The sequence below is a fragment of the Erinaceus europaeus genome, chromosome 2 (assembly GCF_950295315.1).
Source record: "Erinaceus europaeus chromosome 2, mEriEur2.1, whole genome shotgun sequence".
In the NCBI taxonomy this organism is placed as follows: Eukaryota; Metazoa; Chordata; class Mammalia; order Eulipotyphla; family Erinaceidae; genus Erinaceus; species Erinaceus europaeus.
In genome coordinates, this window is record NC_080163.1 from 173,819,190 (window position 1) to 173,836,313 (window position 17,124).

A 17,124-nucleotide genomic window follows, 5' to 3' on the forward strand; every position below is an offset into this window, starting at 1 on the left:
TAGGGCCTGTAAATTATCTCTTAAATATCCATGTCACCCCTGGCAGAAAAAGGGTTGGCCACACTGACCAAGAGCAATTCCCAAAATAAAATACCTTTCTATAAATGACTTGGGATGAGAATTGGGTCCCTGCCTGTAACCTTCTCTGAACCCCCGCACCCCCCACATGCGAATGGTCCTGTGTCATGATCCTGCTTCAGAAAGGTAGACAGACATCCCAGAGGAGGCACTTTGGGAAGGCTGGGGCTCACCTCTCCCCTGCTGGCTCCTTCTCTACTGCCTAGCCTTGCGGACCAGCTGCCCTGTGGTCTCTGAAGTCATCTGCTCCAGATGGAAGGGCTCCTTGAGGGTGGGAAAAGACCATGAAATGGTGAGTCCAGATACAGTACCTGAGGGGATTCTGAATGATCCTTTTACATTTACCATTTTTTTCTAGGTTACCTCAGTAAATCATAAGGGACAGGGACCTGTGAAAACACTGAAACCACCCTTTGTAAGGGTGACAATTAACTGAGGGAAATTGTTATTTGTTTATGCTGAGGAACTTTTAATTTTTTCCCCCCAAGGGTTGTTGCTGGGGCTTGGTGCCTGCACGATGAATCCATTGTTCCTAGAGGCCATTATTCCCATTGCTGTAGTTGTTATAGCTGCTGTTGTTGGACAGGACAGAGAGAAATCGAGAGAGGAGGGGAAGACAGGGGGAGAGAAAGAAAGACAGACACCTGCAGACCTGTTTCACTGCCTGTGAAGCGAGGCCCCTGCAGGTGGGGAGCCTGCAACTAGAACCTGGATCCTTAACCTGGTCCTTGCACTTCTTACCATGTGCGCTTAACCTGCTGTGCTACCTCTTGGCCCCCAGGAATGATGTTTTGCAAGACTGTAGTCATCTGATGGGTTCACATTCATATCTCCCTAAACTACATGTAGAAACTCTCACTCTCAGCCATATGCTATCTCCCTTGAACACAGGGCTTTCGGCCTCTCCCCTGCTTTTAGAAAATTTCTTTGATTCTTGTAGGAGTATCCAGTTAGTAAACATCACTCCCTTTTAAAAAAAAATATGTATCATTGGACAGAGACAGAGATAAATTGAGAGAGGAGGAGATACAGAGAAGCAAAGAGCCAGAGACATTTGCAGGCCTGCTTCACTACTCCAAAAGCTTCAACAGGGGCTTGAACCTGTGTGCTTGTGCACTGTAATGTGTGTGCTTTTTCAGGACATGACCACCTGGCCCTCAAACTCACTTCCTTACAAGGAGTATGATGACTGACATCAGGAAGAGCCTGATCAACATTATGGAATTTAATAAGCAACATTATTTCTATATTTAGGCTGTAGAGCCATTAAGAATTCCTTTTGCTTCCTATGCCTTAAACATAAATATCTGTAGTTTCGCTAGTAAACCAACTGCATAGCATGCAGGTGGTATACCCATTAGAGTGCAAATGTTAGCAAGAGCAAGGACCTGGGTTCAATTCACTGCTTCCACCTGCTCTGGAGAAGCTTCATGGGCTATGACGCGGTGCTATAGGTGTCTGACTCTCTTCCTCTCCACCCTCTCCAGACAGGAATGCCACTCTTGTTTTTGCTGAACTGACCTGCAGTGCAAGAAATTGGGAAGAAATAAGTTCAACTCCACAAAATACTGATGTCCATATTTCCTTTTTTTATCTGTGGGCCTCCTGTGCATGATTACACTGTGCCAGATGACCCGTGTTTTCTTTTGTTTTTCCCTTTTAATGTTCAGAAGAGAAATAGAGAGAATAACAAAGACTAAAGCTTCATGCTTGAGCCATTGGCTTTACAGACAAGTAGATAAAAATGTTTTAAATGTAAAAGTCATGACCACATGGAAAACCAAGATGGAGGTCTTAGGAGAAAGTAACCAGGAAGCTGTTCCTGGGCCAGCCTAGAACCAGTGACCTCTTGTCTCTGCTGGTGGCTCTCCTGGATCTCTGCAAGTAGGCAGACACCCACAGGCTAAGCAGAGGCACTGAGTGCTTGATCCTGAAGCTCCTTTCAAACTCGGAGAGACAGAGAGAAGCACTCTGTCATTCTCCCCTCTGCTCTTAGCACAACCCATGAGCTCCTGCAGCTCTGTCCTCATCTGGCAGCTCAGCAAGGGTGGGGAGAGGGGCCTGAGCACTGTGTGTGCTGACTGACCCTGGAGACACCACAGCACAGTCAGGAAGGTCCTGCTCTCAGAGCTGAGGCTCCAGTGTGGCTACACTCTGCACTTCAGGGTTTACAAATGCCATTCAGAGAATGCTGAGCGTTCCTTCCCTGTTGCTGAATTTCTGATATTTATATTTTGTTACATTTAATGTATATACTACATTACTAAACATCATACATTAGTAGAAATGATGAACTTTTTAATTCGGGCCTTCTAAATTATTTCAGGCCTTCACAGAAAAGAACACGATTGGAAAAAAGATTTCAATAGATTTTTCATAAAAGAATGAAATAAAAAAATTCATTTAAAGTTTCTTAGAAGTATTTATTTAGGATGAGAGGAATAGATCACCAGGTAGCCTACTACAAAACTCCATTTGTTGATTGATGAGAGAGACAGAGATAGAGAGAATGACACATGACACAAGCATATGCAGTGCCACAGACCAGACCTGAGATTTATGCTGCTGAGTTGTTTCTACCCAGTGCCAAAAAATGTTCTGTAGCTGTCACTTACCTCTTTACTTATCCACCAAGCATAATCCTATTTATCCCAAAGGATACAACATCATCTTTTCTTTCCTAGGGGATACTTCATTGAGTATATGTCCCATAACTTTTTTATCCAGTCATCTGTCAAAGGGCATTTGGGTTGTTTCCAAATGGGGGCTATATAGGTCCTAAACTGGAGAAATGTGGGCTGTGGTTTTTCTAGTTGTTCAGGAAGCTTGATGCACGTCTGTCTTTTATTTACCACTAGACACACAACCACCTCAACATTATGCCTCTGCCAGGCATCATTCAGTTTTGGATGAGACCTTGGTTTGAAAGACTGTATGTCTCAGACATGTCCATGCAGCTTCCAGGGCAAGTTTCTGACACTGTCCAGGTCCCGGACCCCTAGGTGCTAATGACCGTCCACCACAAGTGGCTACTAATGAATTCTTATCTGCATCTTCAGATTGGCCTACATATTTAAGTTATTTTCCTGAGGAAATGAAATAGTGTCCTATAGTAAGGACTAAAAAAAGAAAAAAAAAAAGAAAAAAGGCCCAATTCTCATGCAACCAACTTTTGAATGGGGAAGACAATAATTCAACAGAAGAGACCACCAATCACAGTGTGATTCTAGACTCCTGGAAATATTACCCAGAAAAAAACAAAGAGGGAAGTGAGGGAGTAAAGGTGAAAGATGAAACCTGACTGACACTGTGGAGAGGACAAACAAGGAAGGCTCCTTGGAAGAGCACATTTGAAAGGAGACTTATTTGAATTTAATTTCTTTTTTTTTCAGAGCTCTGCTCAGATCTGGTTTATGGTGGTAGCAGGGTTTGAAGCTGGGTCCCTGGAGCCTCTGAAATAAATGTCATTTGCATAACCATTATGCTGTCTCCCTGGCTCTTGATTTATTTTAATCACTGCAGGGAATAATCCTGGCCCTGCCATCTGCACAGTGCCACTCAGGCCCTAATGCCCAACTGTATAATATTTAAAATAATTTTTCAGAGAGAGAGAGCACAGTTGGAGAAAGAGAGACAGTCATCACAGCACCTGTCACCATCCATGAAGGGACTGAGGCCATGTATGGTGCTGATGCTCCAATGCAGGGACTCAAACATGGGAGGCATGCACTCTAATAGATGAGCTATCTCCAGTCACCAAAATGTAAACATACTTTGAATTCATCTAAAATGCCACTGTGCATAACTGCAGGAACGATATAAAATTGAGGGGGAAAATTACACTTCTCACTGATATTTTTAGCTAAAATTGGTGTTAAGTCCTGGACCCAGACATGAACATGTTTATGTCCACAGTGTCAGTGAGACAAGCCCCCACTCCTTCATTTAGACATGGGTCAAGGTCAGTCACATCAGTTTCTGTTTTTAAAGGAAAAACGGAAAGACTCTAAGTTACAGAACAGCCTGACATGTGCTTTCAAAGAACATGAGCTGCTCAGAAAGGTCCCCAGAATAACAATCCACACACTGTTACTTGGTACTCATCTCCGCACCTAGGCTTCCTCCCCAGCCTGGCCACCACCACTGGTAAAGCTCTGTCTTAATCTTATCTTCATATTCTCTGAGCACGTTCTTGCCAAACCAGAGGTGTGTGGGCACTCACAGGACTAACTGACCCCACTTCTCTAAGTTGATGTCAATGTCCCTGAAGCCCTGAGCCTGTCCCTCCAAATAAATGTGCAGCACAGGGAGTTTCACCTGGAGCTATTCAGCACTGAGCTCCGACCCCCAGAGGAAGTCCATCCTGTGACAGAACAGAATCTCTGGGGTCTAAAAACTCCTCAGATGGTGCCCACCTGCAGCCAGGCTTCACCTCTGCACACTGATGTGCTAAGAACGCTGTGCTCTGCACTAATCTCTGCTCCCTCACCTCAATAATAGTAACTCTGAGCTTCCTTCAGAAGTATGTTTAAATTCTAATATGCAGTTCATTCTGATGGAAGAGAACTTCTAACAGCTGCTGGGAAAATGCAAGTGCATCTGCGTGTATCTTGGATGCTGAATCCCAGGCCCCAGACTGTTCAGTTATTTCCCTAATGTGTTCAGTCCCGGCTATGCTGTGTCATGTTCATAGGTAAGGTCCGTAGGACTCCAACATCAGAAGCTAACTCAGTGCGCCCAAAAGGTTTGGTCTCTGTGTGTACGTATGTTTGTGTCTACATCCACACATCACTACCCCTGGCATGTGTGATGATAAGGCTCAGTGCAAAAGCCATGGCTCAGGTGCTAGCTCATCTGGTAGAAAGCACATGTTACCACAGTAGAGGACCTGGGTTCAAGTCCCTGGTTCCCTCTTGAAGGGGTAAGAACTCAGGAGCAGGTGACCAGTGCTGCATGCGATCATCTTCTCTCTTTATTTTGAATAGAGAGAGAAATTGAAAGTGGAAAGAGAGATTATAGAAAGGGAGAGACACCTGCTGCTCTGCTTAACTGCTCTGTGAAGCCTCCTTTCCCCCCGGGTGAGGACCTGAGGCTTAAACCTGGGTCCTTGTACATTATCGTAGCTGAGCTCTATAGTGTGTGACACTGTTTCCCCCATCCATCTGGGTGCTCGATCGAATGAAAAATGGGAAAAGAAGAAGATAAAGAACGGCCTCTAGGAATGGTGGAGTTGGGCAGGTGTGGAGTCCCAGCCCTGGAGGGACAAAATGAAGCACAGAGTAAAGGCCGTCTCACACTAAACATTTCCGTGAACTTTCAAAGGTTCAGTGTTCACCTCACTGTTGCCTTCCTTCTAGCTTTTGCTGTTGGTCTGTTTTCCTTTTGCCATCATCTTAATGGGGGCCTCCAGGTTTATGGGAGAGTTGACATAAGGGCACAATCCCAATCACTGTCTCTGTAACCTATGGAGACACCCGGTCTCCTGCCCTCAGAAAGCAGAAGCGCCTTTGAAGAAGCTTCTGGAAGCTCCAGGTGGGAAGTAGTGACGTCAAGGTCATAGGCATGTGGCTGAGGTCTCAGACCCACATCACTGAGTGCACCCCTTCTTACCATCCAGCAGGACGGGATCCCCCTGTGCACTGTGACTCCTGGTGGACTTGGGGTGTGGTCTCCAACCCGGGTCCTGGTGCCTCCTCTCAGAGCAGAAGTGCAGACCCATGTGGAACCATGAAATCAGGCAGGAGCAGGAGTGGGAGCAGGAGCAGGAGGCAGAGGCTCAGGGCATAGAGAGAGCAGGGATGAGTCTTTCCTGGATGAGTCATGGTGTTGAGGGAGAGAAGGCACAACCCAGAAATGGGAGTGGTTACAGCTGTAGGTGGGGCCTTTGGCTTTAAAAGTGGTGAACCTTGTGGGGCTTGCTCTCTTTCTGGGGAATACCATGTGATCAAGGAGAAAGTAAGTGAGTTCATTCCTCTCCCTCTCCCTCTCTTGTACACTAACATGTTTCGTTTTCTCTACAGTTTAGTTTACTTGGATAATCATGCTCTCTTTTTGATTCATTGTTGAGATTGGCGTGAGGCACTTTCAGAATGGGGGCAGATGCCCCCCCCCCCACATTATCTCTTTAACAATTGTGTGGGATGGAGGGGCTGTGAGTCAGTGTTGGGATCCCCAATAAAGGCCCAGCAGTGTCACTTCACTCAGGTGACCTGAACTGTGTCCTCCTGGCCACCATCACAGGGAAGACTGAGGGGCTGCTGCAGGCAGGGGCAGGTCTTGTGTCAAAGCCCAGCAGCTCCCCCAAGAGCTCCTGTGAAGGGGAGACCCAGATCCCCAACCAGCACTGGACCAAGTCAAGGGCCAGGAAGACACCAAGGTCATGACCTCAGAGGTTACAGGGGCCTTTGATTTTTTTTTTTCTCAGCTGCTCACTCCCTGCTCAGCTCTGGCTGATTCTGGTGCTGAAACAGGATTTGGGATCTCAGAGCCCCAGGCTTTCAAGTCATTTGCACAACAATTCTGCTGACTGGCCAACCCATTACAGGGACATTGGCAATGCAGATTGGGATCACAGTGAGACTCCCAGCTCACACATCAACATACCTTTAAGATCTGGGGTCTGGGAAGGTGTGGGCAAAGGGAGCCCTGAGAAGTGACACTGCTGTTGGGAATGCAAACTGGTGCAGCCCCTCTGGAAAGCTGCAGGGAGAGTCCTCAAACAAAAAGGGCAGTGCCTTAAGATCCAGCAATACCATCCCTAGGCTTCTATCCAAAGACATGGAAGCACTGGTTCTCAAAGATATCTGAGCCCGGGGGCCAGGTGGTATTGCAGCAGGTTAACTGCACATGGCAGCACAAGGATCCTGGCTTGAGCCCCAGGCCCCCTGCTCCACACATGCAGGGAGGGGTCGCTTCACTGGGGGTGAAGCTGGTCTGCTGGTGTCTGTCATTCTCTCTCCACTCTCTCTTCCCCCTCCTCTCTCAATTTCTCTTTGTCCTTTCCAACAACAGCAATGCAACAATGGCATCAAAGTTGGAAAAATGGCCTCCAGGAGCAGTGGATTTGTAGTGCAGGCACCCAGCCCCACAGATAACCCTGGAGGCAAACACATTAAAAAAAAAAGGTATCTGAGCCCCATGTTCTCAGCTGCACTGCTTACAGTAGCCAAACAGGAAAGCAAATAGCCAATAACAGATCACTGAATAAGAAGTTATGGGAATAGGTATTAATCATTCTTGAAAGTTCTGTAGAATTAAATGAATCTTGTTTTACTGGAAACAATGAATAGTGTTGTTTCCAGTCATTAATGTAGGAACACAAGCAGAATGATTTCTGGTCCACTGGGTTATCAAGCAAACTTACCAACACTGATCACGGATGTTTAATAGTGAAATCTGGCCTAATAGTGAAAATATCTAATAGTGAGACCTGGTATCAAGTGCTTTTTTCTTTTTTTTCTTCAATTTTTAAAATTTATGTTTATTTTATATTTTCCCTTTTTATTTATTTTTCCCTTTTTATTGCCCTTGTTCTAGTTGTTGTTGTTATTGATGTCGTCATTGTTGGATAAGATAGAAATGGAGAGAGGAGTGGAAGACAGAGAGTGGAAGAGAAAAATACACACCTGCAGACCTGCTTCAAAGCTTGTGAAGGGACTCCCCTGCAGGTGGGGAACCCGGCAGGTGGTGGTGGTCAAAGCAGGATCCTTATGCAGGTCCTCATGCTTCATGCCACCTGTACTTAACCCACTACACTATACCACCCAAGTCCAATCCACTGCTTTTTTTTCCAGTCCTCTTTTATGATTAAAGTCATGAATAACTCCAAATAAACAGTGTGACACGTAACTTTTTAGTATATTCTTGTGAGAGTTTGCTTCCTACCTTGCTGTTCATTACTCAATTTCTCTCTTGTAGTACACAAATGGGCAGAGAGGTAGAGAAATAACTGCATTTGTATGTATAGATAGAGACATGTAGAAATAGGGAACGTTAAAGCAATACTATGTCATTATTTATCTACTAGGAAAACATATTTCAGAAACTTTATCTCTTGTACTTCTGATACATTTTTGAACTAGAATTTTAGACACTTCTGCTTTATTCTAAGGAATCTGAGGATCAGCAGAATTGCTGTGACTTGAACTGCAGCTCTTTCCCATCTACATTTTTTCCCTCTTTATTTTCATGGAGGTTAAGGGAGCCTTCCTGTGGCTATCAAAGAAAGAGCATGCAGAGAAAAAGTCAATCGACTGTGAGAGATGGTTAGGTCTTCTCTTCAAAAGAACACGAATAGAACAACTGTTTAGTACAAACATTCTTTTTATAAATTGTTATCTGTGACCACCTGTGGCCAGTAGTTTTGTATTCTTTAGGTCAGCTCCCTGCAGTGCCTCCCAATCCTCCAGCAGAGACCCTCATACTCCCTTCCTCCTTTCCTCCTTTAGACAATGGAGAGATTGTGAGCTCTGAAGCCCAGCCCAGGGGTGGAGGAGTCAGTTCTGCTTCAGATATAAAAGATGGGAGAAGGCTGAGGGGGACATGCTGCTGCCTGAAGGCCACTGTTGGTGGCACGCCCTTTTGCAAAAGAATAAATAAATGCCTTGCTTCAATTCCTATTTTTTGCCTTGAAAACTATTTTTAATTGGACATCATTTCCAACACTAGGAACCCAGGGATGCTGATGGCTCACCCCACTCCTGCCACCTAACAACATCCCATTTGTTCTTTCTCTCTGAATTTAAAGTCTACTGAGAAATTGAGAGGAAGGGGAGAGATAGAGATGTGGAGAGAAAGAGACCCCCACAGACCTGCCTCACCTCTCCTCCCCATGCAGGTGGGGAACCACCAGGGCTCCAACCCTGGTCCTTGTGCAGGGAAGTCTGGGAACTCCAGCAGGTTCCTCACAGCCCAGCAGCCCAGCACAGGTGTTCAAATCATTTTTCCAGGAAGGGGTTGGAGCAGTGCAAGAAATGGAAGGGGATACACCCATGACACAAACACAGGGGGAGCAAAGGCAGAGCTCTAGGACCCTTCTGTCTCTGTGGCCACCTCACCAGGACAGGGAACTTGGCGCCTCAGCCTCGTAAACCTGGTGCCATGCCCAGTGAACCGTCTCTTACGTCTCTCTATCTCCTGGGAAGGAAGCTCCCAGGAACAGATCCTGGGAACAGACTGCAAACACCCTGCCCAAAGTAACAACTATTCCAGACCAAGGGGCAGTGCAATGAGAGCAAGGCCAGCCCAGGAGGGGCCCTGCTGTGTTATGTTGCCGCCTTGTGGTCACAGAGCAGAATGCACCTTACAGCCAACCAAAGGGCTCCCATATTTCTCCCAAATTTCACCTCACTTTCTTTTCCAGACAGAGATCCAGGGAGAAAAACTGTATGTTTTTCACTGTCAGCTCAAGCTCAAGGGGCGCGGGGGAACTGAAACTGGGCTCTTAAAGCCACAGGTATGACAGGCTTCAGCAGAACTCCTAAGCACAAGTTCTTCTTATTTTATTTTATTTAAAGAACTCACAAAGTTTTATACCACATTCAAATATGGGTCACACAGGTATGTTTCTTCTTCTCCTTCTTCTTCTTCTTCTTTTTAACCAGGACACTGATCAGCTCTGGACTACGGTAGTCTTAGGGATTGAAAATGGGACCTTGGAACCTCAGGCATGAAAGTATTTTTGCATAACCACTATGATCTCTACCCCCACTCTCTTTTATTTTAAATAATTGTATTTTATTGTATTATTATATTTAGTTATGGGGAGAGAGAAAGATGTCAATGCTCTCCCAGTCGAAGGGCTTCTTTGAAAAATATTTTTATTTTCCATTACTTTCTTAAATAGCTTTACTAATGAGAGATAGGTATAAAGACAGAAAGATGATAACTAGGCAGTCACTTCTGCCCAAGCCATACTTATTTATTTACTACTTTATCACATTTTATTTTATTGTTATGTTTAGTAATGAAAGCTACAGAAATGGAATGATACAAAAAGTGTGAGAATGGGCAGGGTTAAATAACATAATGCTGATGGAAAGAGACTCATACTGGAAGCTCTAGGGTTCCTGCCTCACCATGATGCAGAGCAGAGCAAGGCTCTGGTAAAAAAATAAATCTTAATAAATAAGTGTGTGTGTGTGTGTGTGTGTGTGTGTGTGTGTGTATCAGAGTGAAAGCACAGCACTGCTCAGCTCAGACTTATGCTGGAGAGAGCTGGGGATTCAACCTGAAGCCTTGAAACCTGAAGCATGAAAGCTTTCTATGTAAACTTTAAGTTAGCTCCCCAGCCTCCAAGTTTAGATGTTATTAACTGGCAAAGATCCTGAACACAATATTAAGAAGAAAAAAAAGTAAAATCCATTATAGTGGTAACGCCATTATGTTAAGTAAAGACATCTGGGGAGTCAGCGGTAGCACAGTGGGTTAAGCACACATGGCACAAAGCACAAGTACCAGCATAAGGATCCTGGTCCAAGCCCCTAACTCCCCACCTGCAGGGGGGGGTCACTTCACAGGCAGTGAAGCAGGTTAACAGTTGTCTATCTTTCTATCCCCCGCCATCCCCTCCTCTACGCATTTCTCTCTGTCCTATCCAACAATAACAACAACAGGGAAAATAGTTTTTTTTCAAAAAAAATAGGAGTAGGAAAGAACAGACAAACTGTGAGAGACAGAGTACGATTATTGTTTATATTTGGAGGGTGGATGAATGGGGATTTGTGGTTTTTTCTAATTTGGTCTATAAGTGGTAAAAAAAAAAAAACTGAAAAAAAAAGACTGAGGAGATAGCATAATGGTCATACAAAAGCACCACTATACTCCATATATCTCTCCTTCTCCTTCCTCTCCTTTTCTGTATTTCCCTTCCCTTCCTTTTCCTTCTTTAGCTGACCACTGCGTAACTCTGGCTTATGCTGTTGGAGACTGAATCTGGAATCTCTAGTGCCTCAAGCACTAAAGTCTTCTGCATGAACTACTAAGTAGTCCCCCCAATTTCACTCAGAGAGACAGGCACTCCCCCTTGGTGCTGTGACTCTCATTTTTTAATAAATGTATTTGATTTAATAGCACAGAGAGAAATTAAGAAGGAAGGAGAAATAGAGAGGGGAGAGACAGAAACACACCTATAGCACTGCTTCACCACTCCTAAAGCTTTAACCCCTGCAGGTAGGGGCTGAGGGCTTCAACTAGGGTCCTTGCACATGGTAACATATACACTCTACTGGGTGTACCTCTGCCCAGCCCCTGGTTCTATGGTACTCCTATGTGGTACCAGGGTTCATCTGGGCCAGGAGCACCCTACTAGGTATGCATCCTACCTCTATCTCTCAGCCCCTAGCAAAGATATTTAAATATTATATGGAGCAGAGCATGGTGGGTGGTGCAGCCAGTTGAGCACACAGGTTACCATGTACAGTGACCTGGGTTCAAGGCCCAGGTCCCCACCTCTGGGGGAGGTTTCATGAGAGGAGAAGCAGTGTAGCAGGTTTATTTCTCTCCCTATATCCCCTTTCATTTTCAATTTCTCTCTGTCTCTACAAAGAAAGTAAATAAGTATATTTTTTTAGATTTTTATTTATTTCCCCTTCTGTTGCCCTTGTTGTTTTTTATTGTTTGTGTACTTATTATTGTTGTTATTGACGCCATCATTGTTAGATAGGGCAGAGAGAAATGGAAAGAGGATGGGAAGACAGAGAGGGGGAGAGAAAGACACCTGCAGACCTGCTTTACCACCTGTGAAGTGACTCCCCTACAGGTGAGGAGCCAGGGGCTCAAACCGATATCTTTATGCTGGTCCTTGTGCTTTGTCCCACATGCAATTAACCCACTGCAGTACTGCCAACTCCCATAAATAAATATTTAAAAAAAACTTTTAAAAAGACTAAGAAACAAATATTTTGTTAGGCAGGTGAAATAGCTCACTTGAATAGTGCATTGGCTTTTCCATGTGTCTAATGCAGGTTTGAACCCTGCCCCCACTTCACTGAAGCAAGCTTTAGTGCTGTAATCTATCTATCTATCTATCTATCTATCTATCTATCTATCTATCTATCTATCTAACAATCTATCTATCAATCAATCTACCTATGTATCTATCTCTATCACAACAAAGAATTATTATGGTTATTCTGGGAAATGGCATAATTTAGAAATAGGATTGACTCATTGCTCAGAATCCTTCAAAGCAGATGCCAGGATCTGACTCCTGAAATGAGTCAGAGATGGGTGAGCTTATAGCAGTAGCGGAGTGGACTCTCTCTAAGATTCTATCTCTCTCCCTGTGCCTCTTTCCCCTTCCTTCACTCTCCCTTCCCACTATCTCAGAATTTATAGTTGATGGCTTATTTTTGTAATTGTCTATTCTTGCCTTTCCATTTTTCATTTCTCTTCTTTTCATAATGTCTGTTGTTGTTTTTACAGTGGTGGTGTTGTCTGGCTAACTGGTTTTGATTGAACTGCATCAATCTCTGCTTCAGCTGCTATTATACACTCTGGGGTTTGTGACTTCATCTGAGAAAAGACTCTAGTGTGCCCTTATACTCACACACACAACAACTTAAGAATGACAGGACAGAAAACTACAAACCACGTCAATGAAAAAATAAAGAAGGTTAAATTGAGAGCAAATGAAACTGCTAGCACAATGAATCAGGACAAGACCCCAGAACAGAGTCCAGATAAATCAGAAGTAATTCTAGATTAGAAAGGTATGCAAACACTAATAGACCTGATGATCACAGAAATGAAGACAACTATGGAGGAAAGGACTATCAGAAATAGGGAATCAACAGAGGAGACCCTCAAGGAAAATACCAGCTACCTCAAGGTAATTAGAGAACTGAAAGCTGACATAGCTGAGCTAAAAGGCCAACTAGCAGAACAAGTTACTGAGCTGAAGAAGGAAGGGAACGAAGATTAACAGAAGCAGAAGAAAGAATTACCAGACAGGGAGGATGAGCTAGAGAAATAAAAGAAGGACGTAAAAGAGCTAAAAAAGAGATTGAGAGACACTGAAAACAATAACAGAGACATATGGGATGATCTCAAAAAGAGTAACACTTCATAATTGGCCTACCAGAGGAAAAAAGAGAGGAAGGGGAAGAAAATATCCTAGAGGAATTAAGAGAGAAAAACTTCCCAGCTCTCAACAACAGAAAGGACATTAAGATTTCAGAGGCCAGTGAGTCCCAAACAGGATAAACCCAAACCTGAAGACACCATGACACATCGTAGTTACAATGAAAAGAAGTAAGGATAAAGAAACGATCCTGGGTGCTGAGCAGCAGCACAGCCAGTTAAGTGCACATGACCTGAAGTGCAAGGACCAGCATAAGGATCTGGGTTTGCGCCCCTACAGGGGGTCACTTCACAGATGGTAAAACAGGTCTGCAGGTGTCTATCTTGTTCTCCCCCTCTATCTTCCCCTCCTCTCTCCATTTCTGGCTGTCCTATCCAACAACAATACTACTAACAACAATAATGATAATATTGCATTTGCCAGTCCCAACCTAATCAACCTAATCAATGTACCACCTCAGCATGCTTCACTTCAGACTGTGTCAAGAGACTTCAGGTGTGGAATGACAACCTTCAGCTTCATTACTCGGGTGAGACCTTTCCTTCCATAGTATTCTCTAATTCCATCCCAGGAGGTTCACTCCCAACAAAGTCCCAAAACCTAGATATAGACCAGGTCCCATGAGATAGAGCATATGTTCACACCATCCATAAACTAGGGCAAAATGTATACCTGAAAGCATAAGTACACAACAGTCTGCAGTGAGTCAGTATAAAGTTCCTAATGAAATAGTATCTAATTAGACTTAGATACCCTCCTCACCTCCTTCCTATTACAGTTCTCTCACTCACTCCAAAGCTAACCTTAACAAAGCAAGGACTGCAAACCTGAATAAGGGCAAGAGACTGGCTTACGTTAATGATGACTCTTTAGTCACTATCAGGCCACCCCATCAGCTGGGGCCCTATTCGGGGAGTCCTGAGATTCTCAAACAGACATGATGGGCCTAGACATCAAATAATTCCCTCTCTCCATTGTTACCAGTCATCTCTATCAAAAACAACCCTATGTGGGCCCCCCATAGGACCTTGTCCTCACCTTGGATCAACAATGGTAGAGAATGTTCTATCCTCCCTTTGGAGGATGGACAACATAAGCTATGCTACACCTAAGGAAGATCGGTCCTGATATTGGGGCAGCTTGGAATGCTCCTACTCGTGACCACAGAATGTGAGCTCAGATCTACAGGGATGCAGAATTCACATAGGCTCCTAAGTTGAATATTGGCCCCAGTCCATATCAAATTGATGGGGTTTACAGTCAACAATATTTATACCCCTTTCCCATATTATGAAACTACTCTCTTCCCTGATCCAGTTTTCTGTCCCTTTTCCAGCCATGACATCACCTCCCCAGACAATACTGGGATCCATTTGCATATCAGATTTCAGGTTCAGAGGAAAAATAAAAAACAAACTAGTATAGCTACAGGACCTTTGAAATATTACTAAAATATGCCTATTAGCTATCTCCAAAATGGAGGGCCCTCCTCCCCAACATGCCATCTGTACTACTCCAGCCTTTCACATGTATCCATAAACTAGGGAAAATATATACCTGAAAGCAGAAGTACACAAGAGTCTGCAGTGAGTACCCCCCCAACACTTCATCTGCACTATTCCAGCCTTTAGGTCTATGATTGTCAACAATTTGTTTGGTTTTGTATGTTAGTTCTCTTTTCTGCCACCAGGTTCCAGATGTCAGCATGATGCTGACCAGATTTCCCTGGACAGACAACCCCACCAATGTGTCCTGGATCTCTGCTTCCCCAGAGCTCCACCCTAATAGGGAAAGAGAGAAGCAGGCTGGGAGTATGGATCTGGATCGACCATTCAACACCCATGTTCAGCACGGAAGCAATTACAGAAAACCGACCTTCCACCTTCTGCATCCCACAGTGACCTTTAGTCCATACTCCCAGAGGGATAAGGAATAGGAAAGCTGGCAGGGGAGGGGATGGGATATAGAGTACTGGTGGTAGGAATTGTGTGGAGTTGTACCCCTATTATCCTATGGTTTTGTGAATATTTCCTTTTTTAAATAAATTAAATTAAATTAAATTAAGAAGGTGAAGAAATTTTTAAAAATTAAACATTTTGAAAATTGCCTCCCTGCAGAGATTTTTTTTTGGCTTCCAGGGTAACTTCTAGGGCTCAGTGCCTGCACTACAAATCCACACTTTGGATGTGCCGAGGTGAGAAAGGATTAAGAGGCCCAGAGGTAGTCTGAGCACTAACTACTGTGCCAGGACTGTGGGGCTGCTCACCCTTTCACCATGAAATTTAAACAATACATTGCATGGCCCGGCTGCCACACACAAATACATACACTACAGTGCCTAAGGATGCCAGGGAGTAAGCCCCATGACCTTGCTGCAGGGGGGAAAGCTTCACAGATTCTTAAAGCAGGGATATGGGAGTCTCTGTCTCCCTCTTCTCAATTTCCTTCTCTAGAAAAATAAATATTAAATAACAAAAAAGTCGAGCTGTAAAAAAGTCGCAGCGGGTTAAGCGAAGGTGGCGCAAAGCACAAGGACCGGCATAAGGATCCTGGTTCGAACCCCGGCTTCCCACCTGCAGGGGAGTCGCTTCACAGGCGGTGAAGCAGGTCTGCAGGTGTCTATCTTTCTCTCCTCCTCTCTGTCTTCCCCTCCTCTCTCCATTTCTCTCTGTCCTATCCAACAACAACAACAATAATAACTACAACAATAAAACAACAAGAGCAACAAATAAATAAAATAAATATTAAAAATAATAATAACAAAATAAGCACTAAGGTGCAGAGCTTACCCTGCAGTCCTTAGAGCCTGGCTTCTGGTAATTGAAATATTGGAATAGGAGAAGGTGATTCCAGGGTTTAGAAGAAGCCTTTCCAACTATAACTGACTTCTAGAGAAAGTATTCTGTAAAACTTTGGAGGATTGAGTTAATGGAATGACAGAAAGGCAAAAAGATAACTAAAGGGAAGGTTAGAATGTCCCCAGTAGTCACAAGCAAGGTCCCATCAGTGTAAATCAATCTGAGAAAGTCCAGAAAGAGCTTTGAAGAATAGACTCTGTGAGGTTGTAGGCCTCAAAAATATTTTTATTCTATCTCTTTGAGTAAAAAACAAGAAACCCGTGATTTTACGATTTAGCTTTCATGGATGCAGGCCTACCGACCAGTTTAGAGAAACAAATACATTAACTGGGTATTTTGAAAGGAGGCATTGGTGATCTGTTTATATATCCTCTGTGCAGCTCTACTTGCAGGCCAGTATCTGAAGAGAGAAAATCATGCAGTTAAAGAGCTGCAAGGAGGTGGCAGGTGCCGGCACTGGTAGTGACAGAGAACCATTAGCTGTAGGAGATTTGATTTCACTTTGTTTAAAGCCCCCTCATGGCTACCTCTACAGAGTATTATTTAATTAGTTTTTGTTTGCTTGCTTGCTTTTTTGTTGTTTTTGTTTCAAACAGAGCACTGATTAGCCATGGCTTATTGGGAATTAAATTTAGGGCTTCATGTATCTTGGGACTGAATGTTTGGAGCTTTAATGCTAGTACCATCTCCCCAGCCCAACACACTCTCTATTCTTTTGAAATTACCTTCTGAATATTTCTGAATGAATCCTGTTATGGCTAGCTTTTATACCACAGCCTCTGTTCAGGTGCTTAAAATATCTATGTTCAACATCTTCTCACACCATCCAGTTCCATGCTGTGCTACCTCTGCAACTGCTGCCTGTGACTTCTGAAGGATAGTTCTTGCCCAACTGCCCAAATCCACCTCAGTCTTCAACCATCCAGCTCAGTGTTCCTGTCGCCAAAAAGAAACCTGCTGACAGCAGCTTCTCTCCTCATGAACTAAGCTTTCTACTTTTCACAACACCTCAGTCATTGCCCATCTGCCACACAGCTGAGCAGCTTCTTCCCCTAGCAGACTGAAGTCCTGCATTCCTGGGGTCACCTCTGGAAAAACGCCATTCCC

General features: G+C 44.1%; 1 long non-coding RNA gene across 2 annotated transcripts in view; it reads right to left on the reverse strand.

Moving 5' to 3' along the window:
- LOC132537018 (uncharacterized) overlaps positions 1 to 17,124 on the reverse strand; it is a 47,147-nt gene that overhangs the window by 7,782 nt on the left and 22,241 nt on the right. The window contains exons 3-4 of one of the 2 annotated variants that reach the window (XR_009548532.1): positions 1,467 to 1,599; positions 252 to 342 (exon numbers count right to left, since the gene is read on the reverse strand). This is a non-coding gene — a long non-coding RNA (uncharacterized LOC132537018). The remainder of the gene's footprint in view (positions 1 to 251; positions 343 to 1,466; positions 1,600 to 17,124) is intronic. The other variant, XR_009548533.1, reaches the window with a different exon arrangement.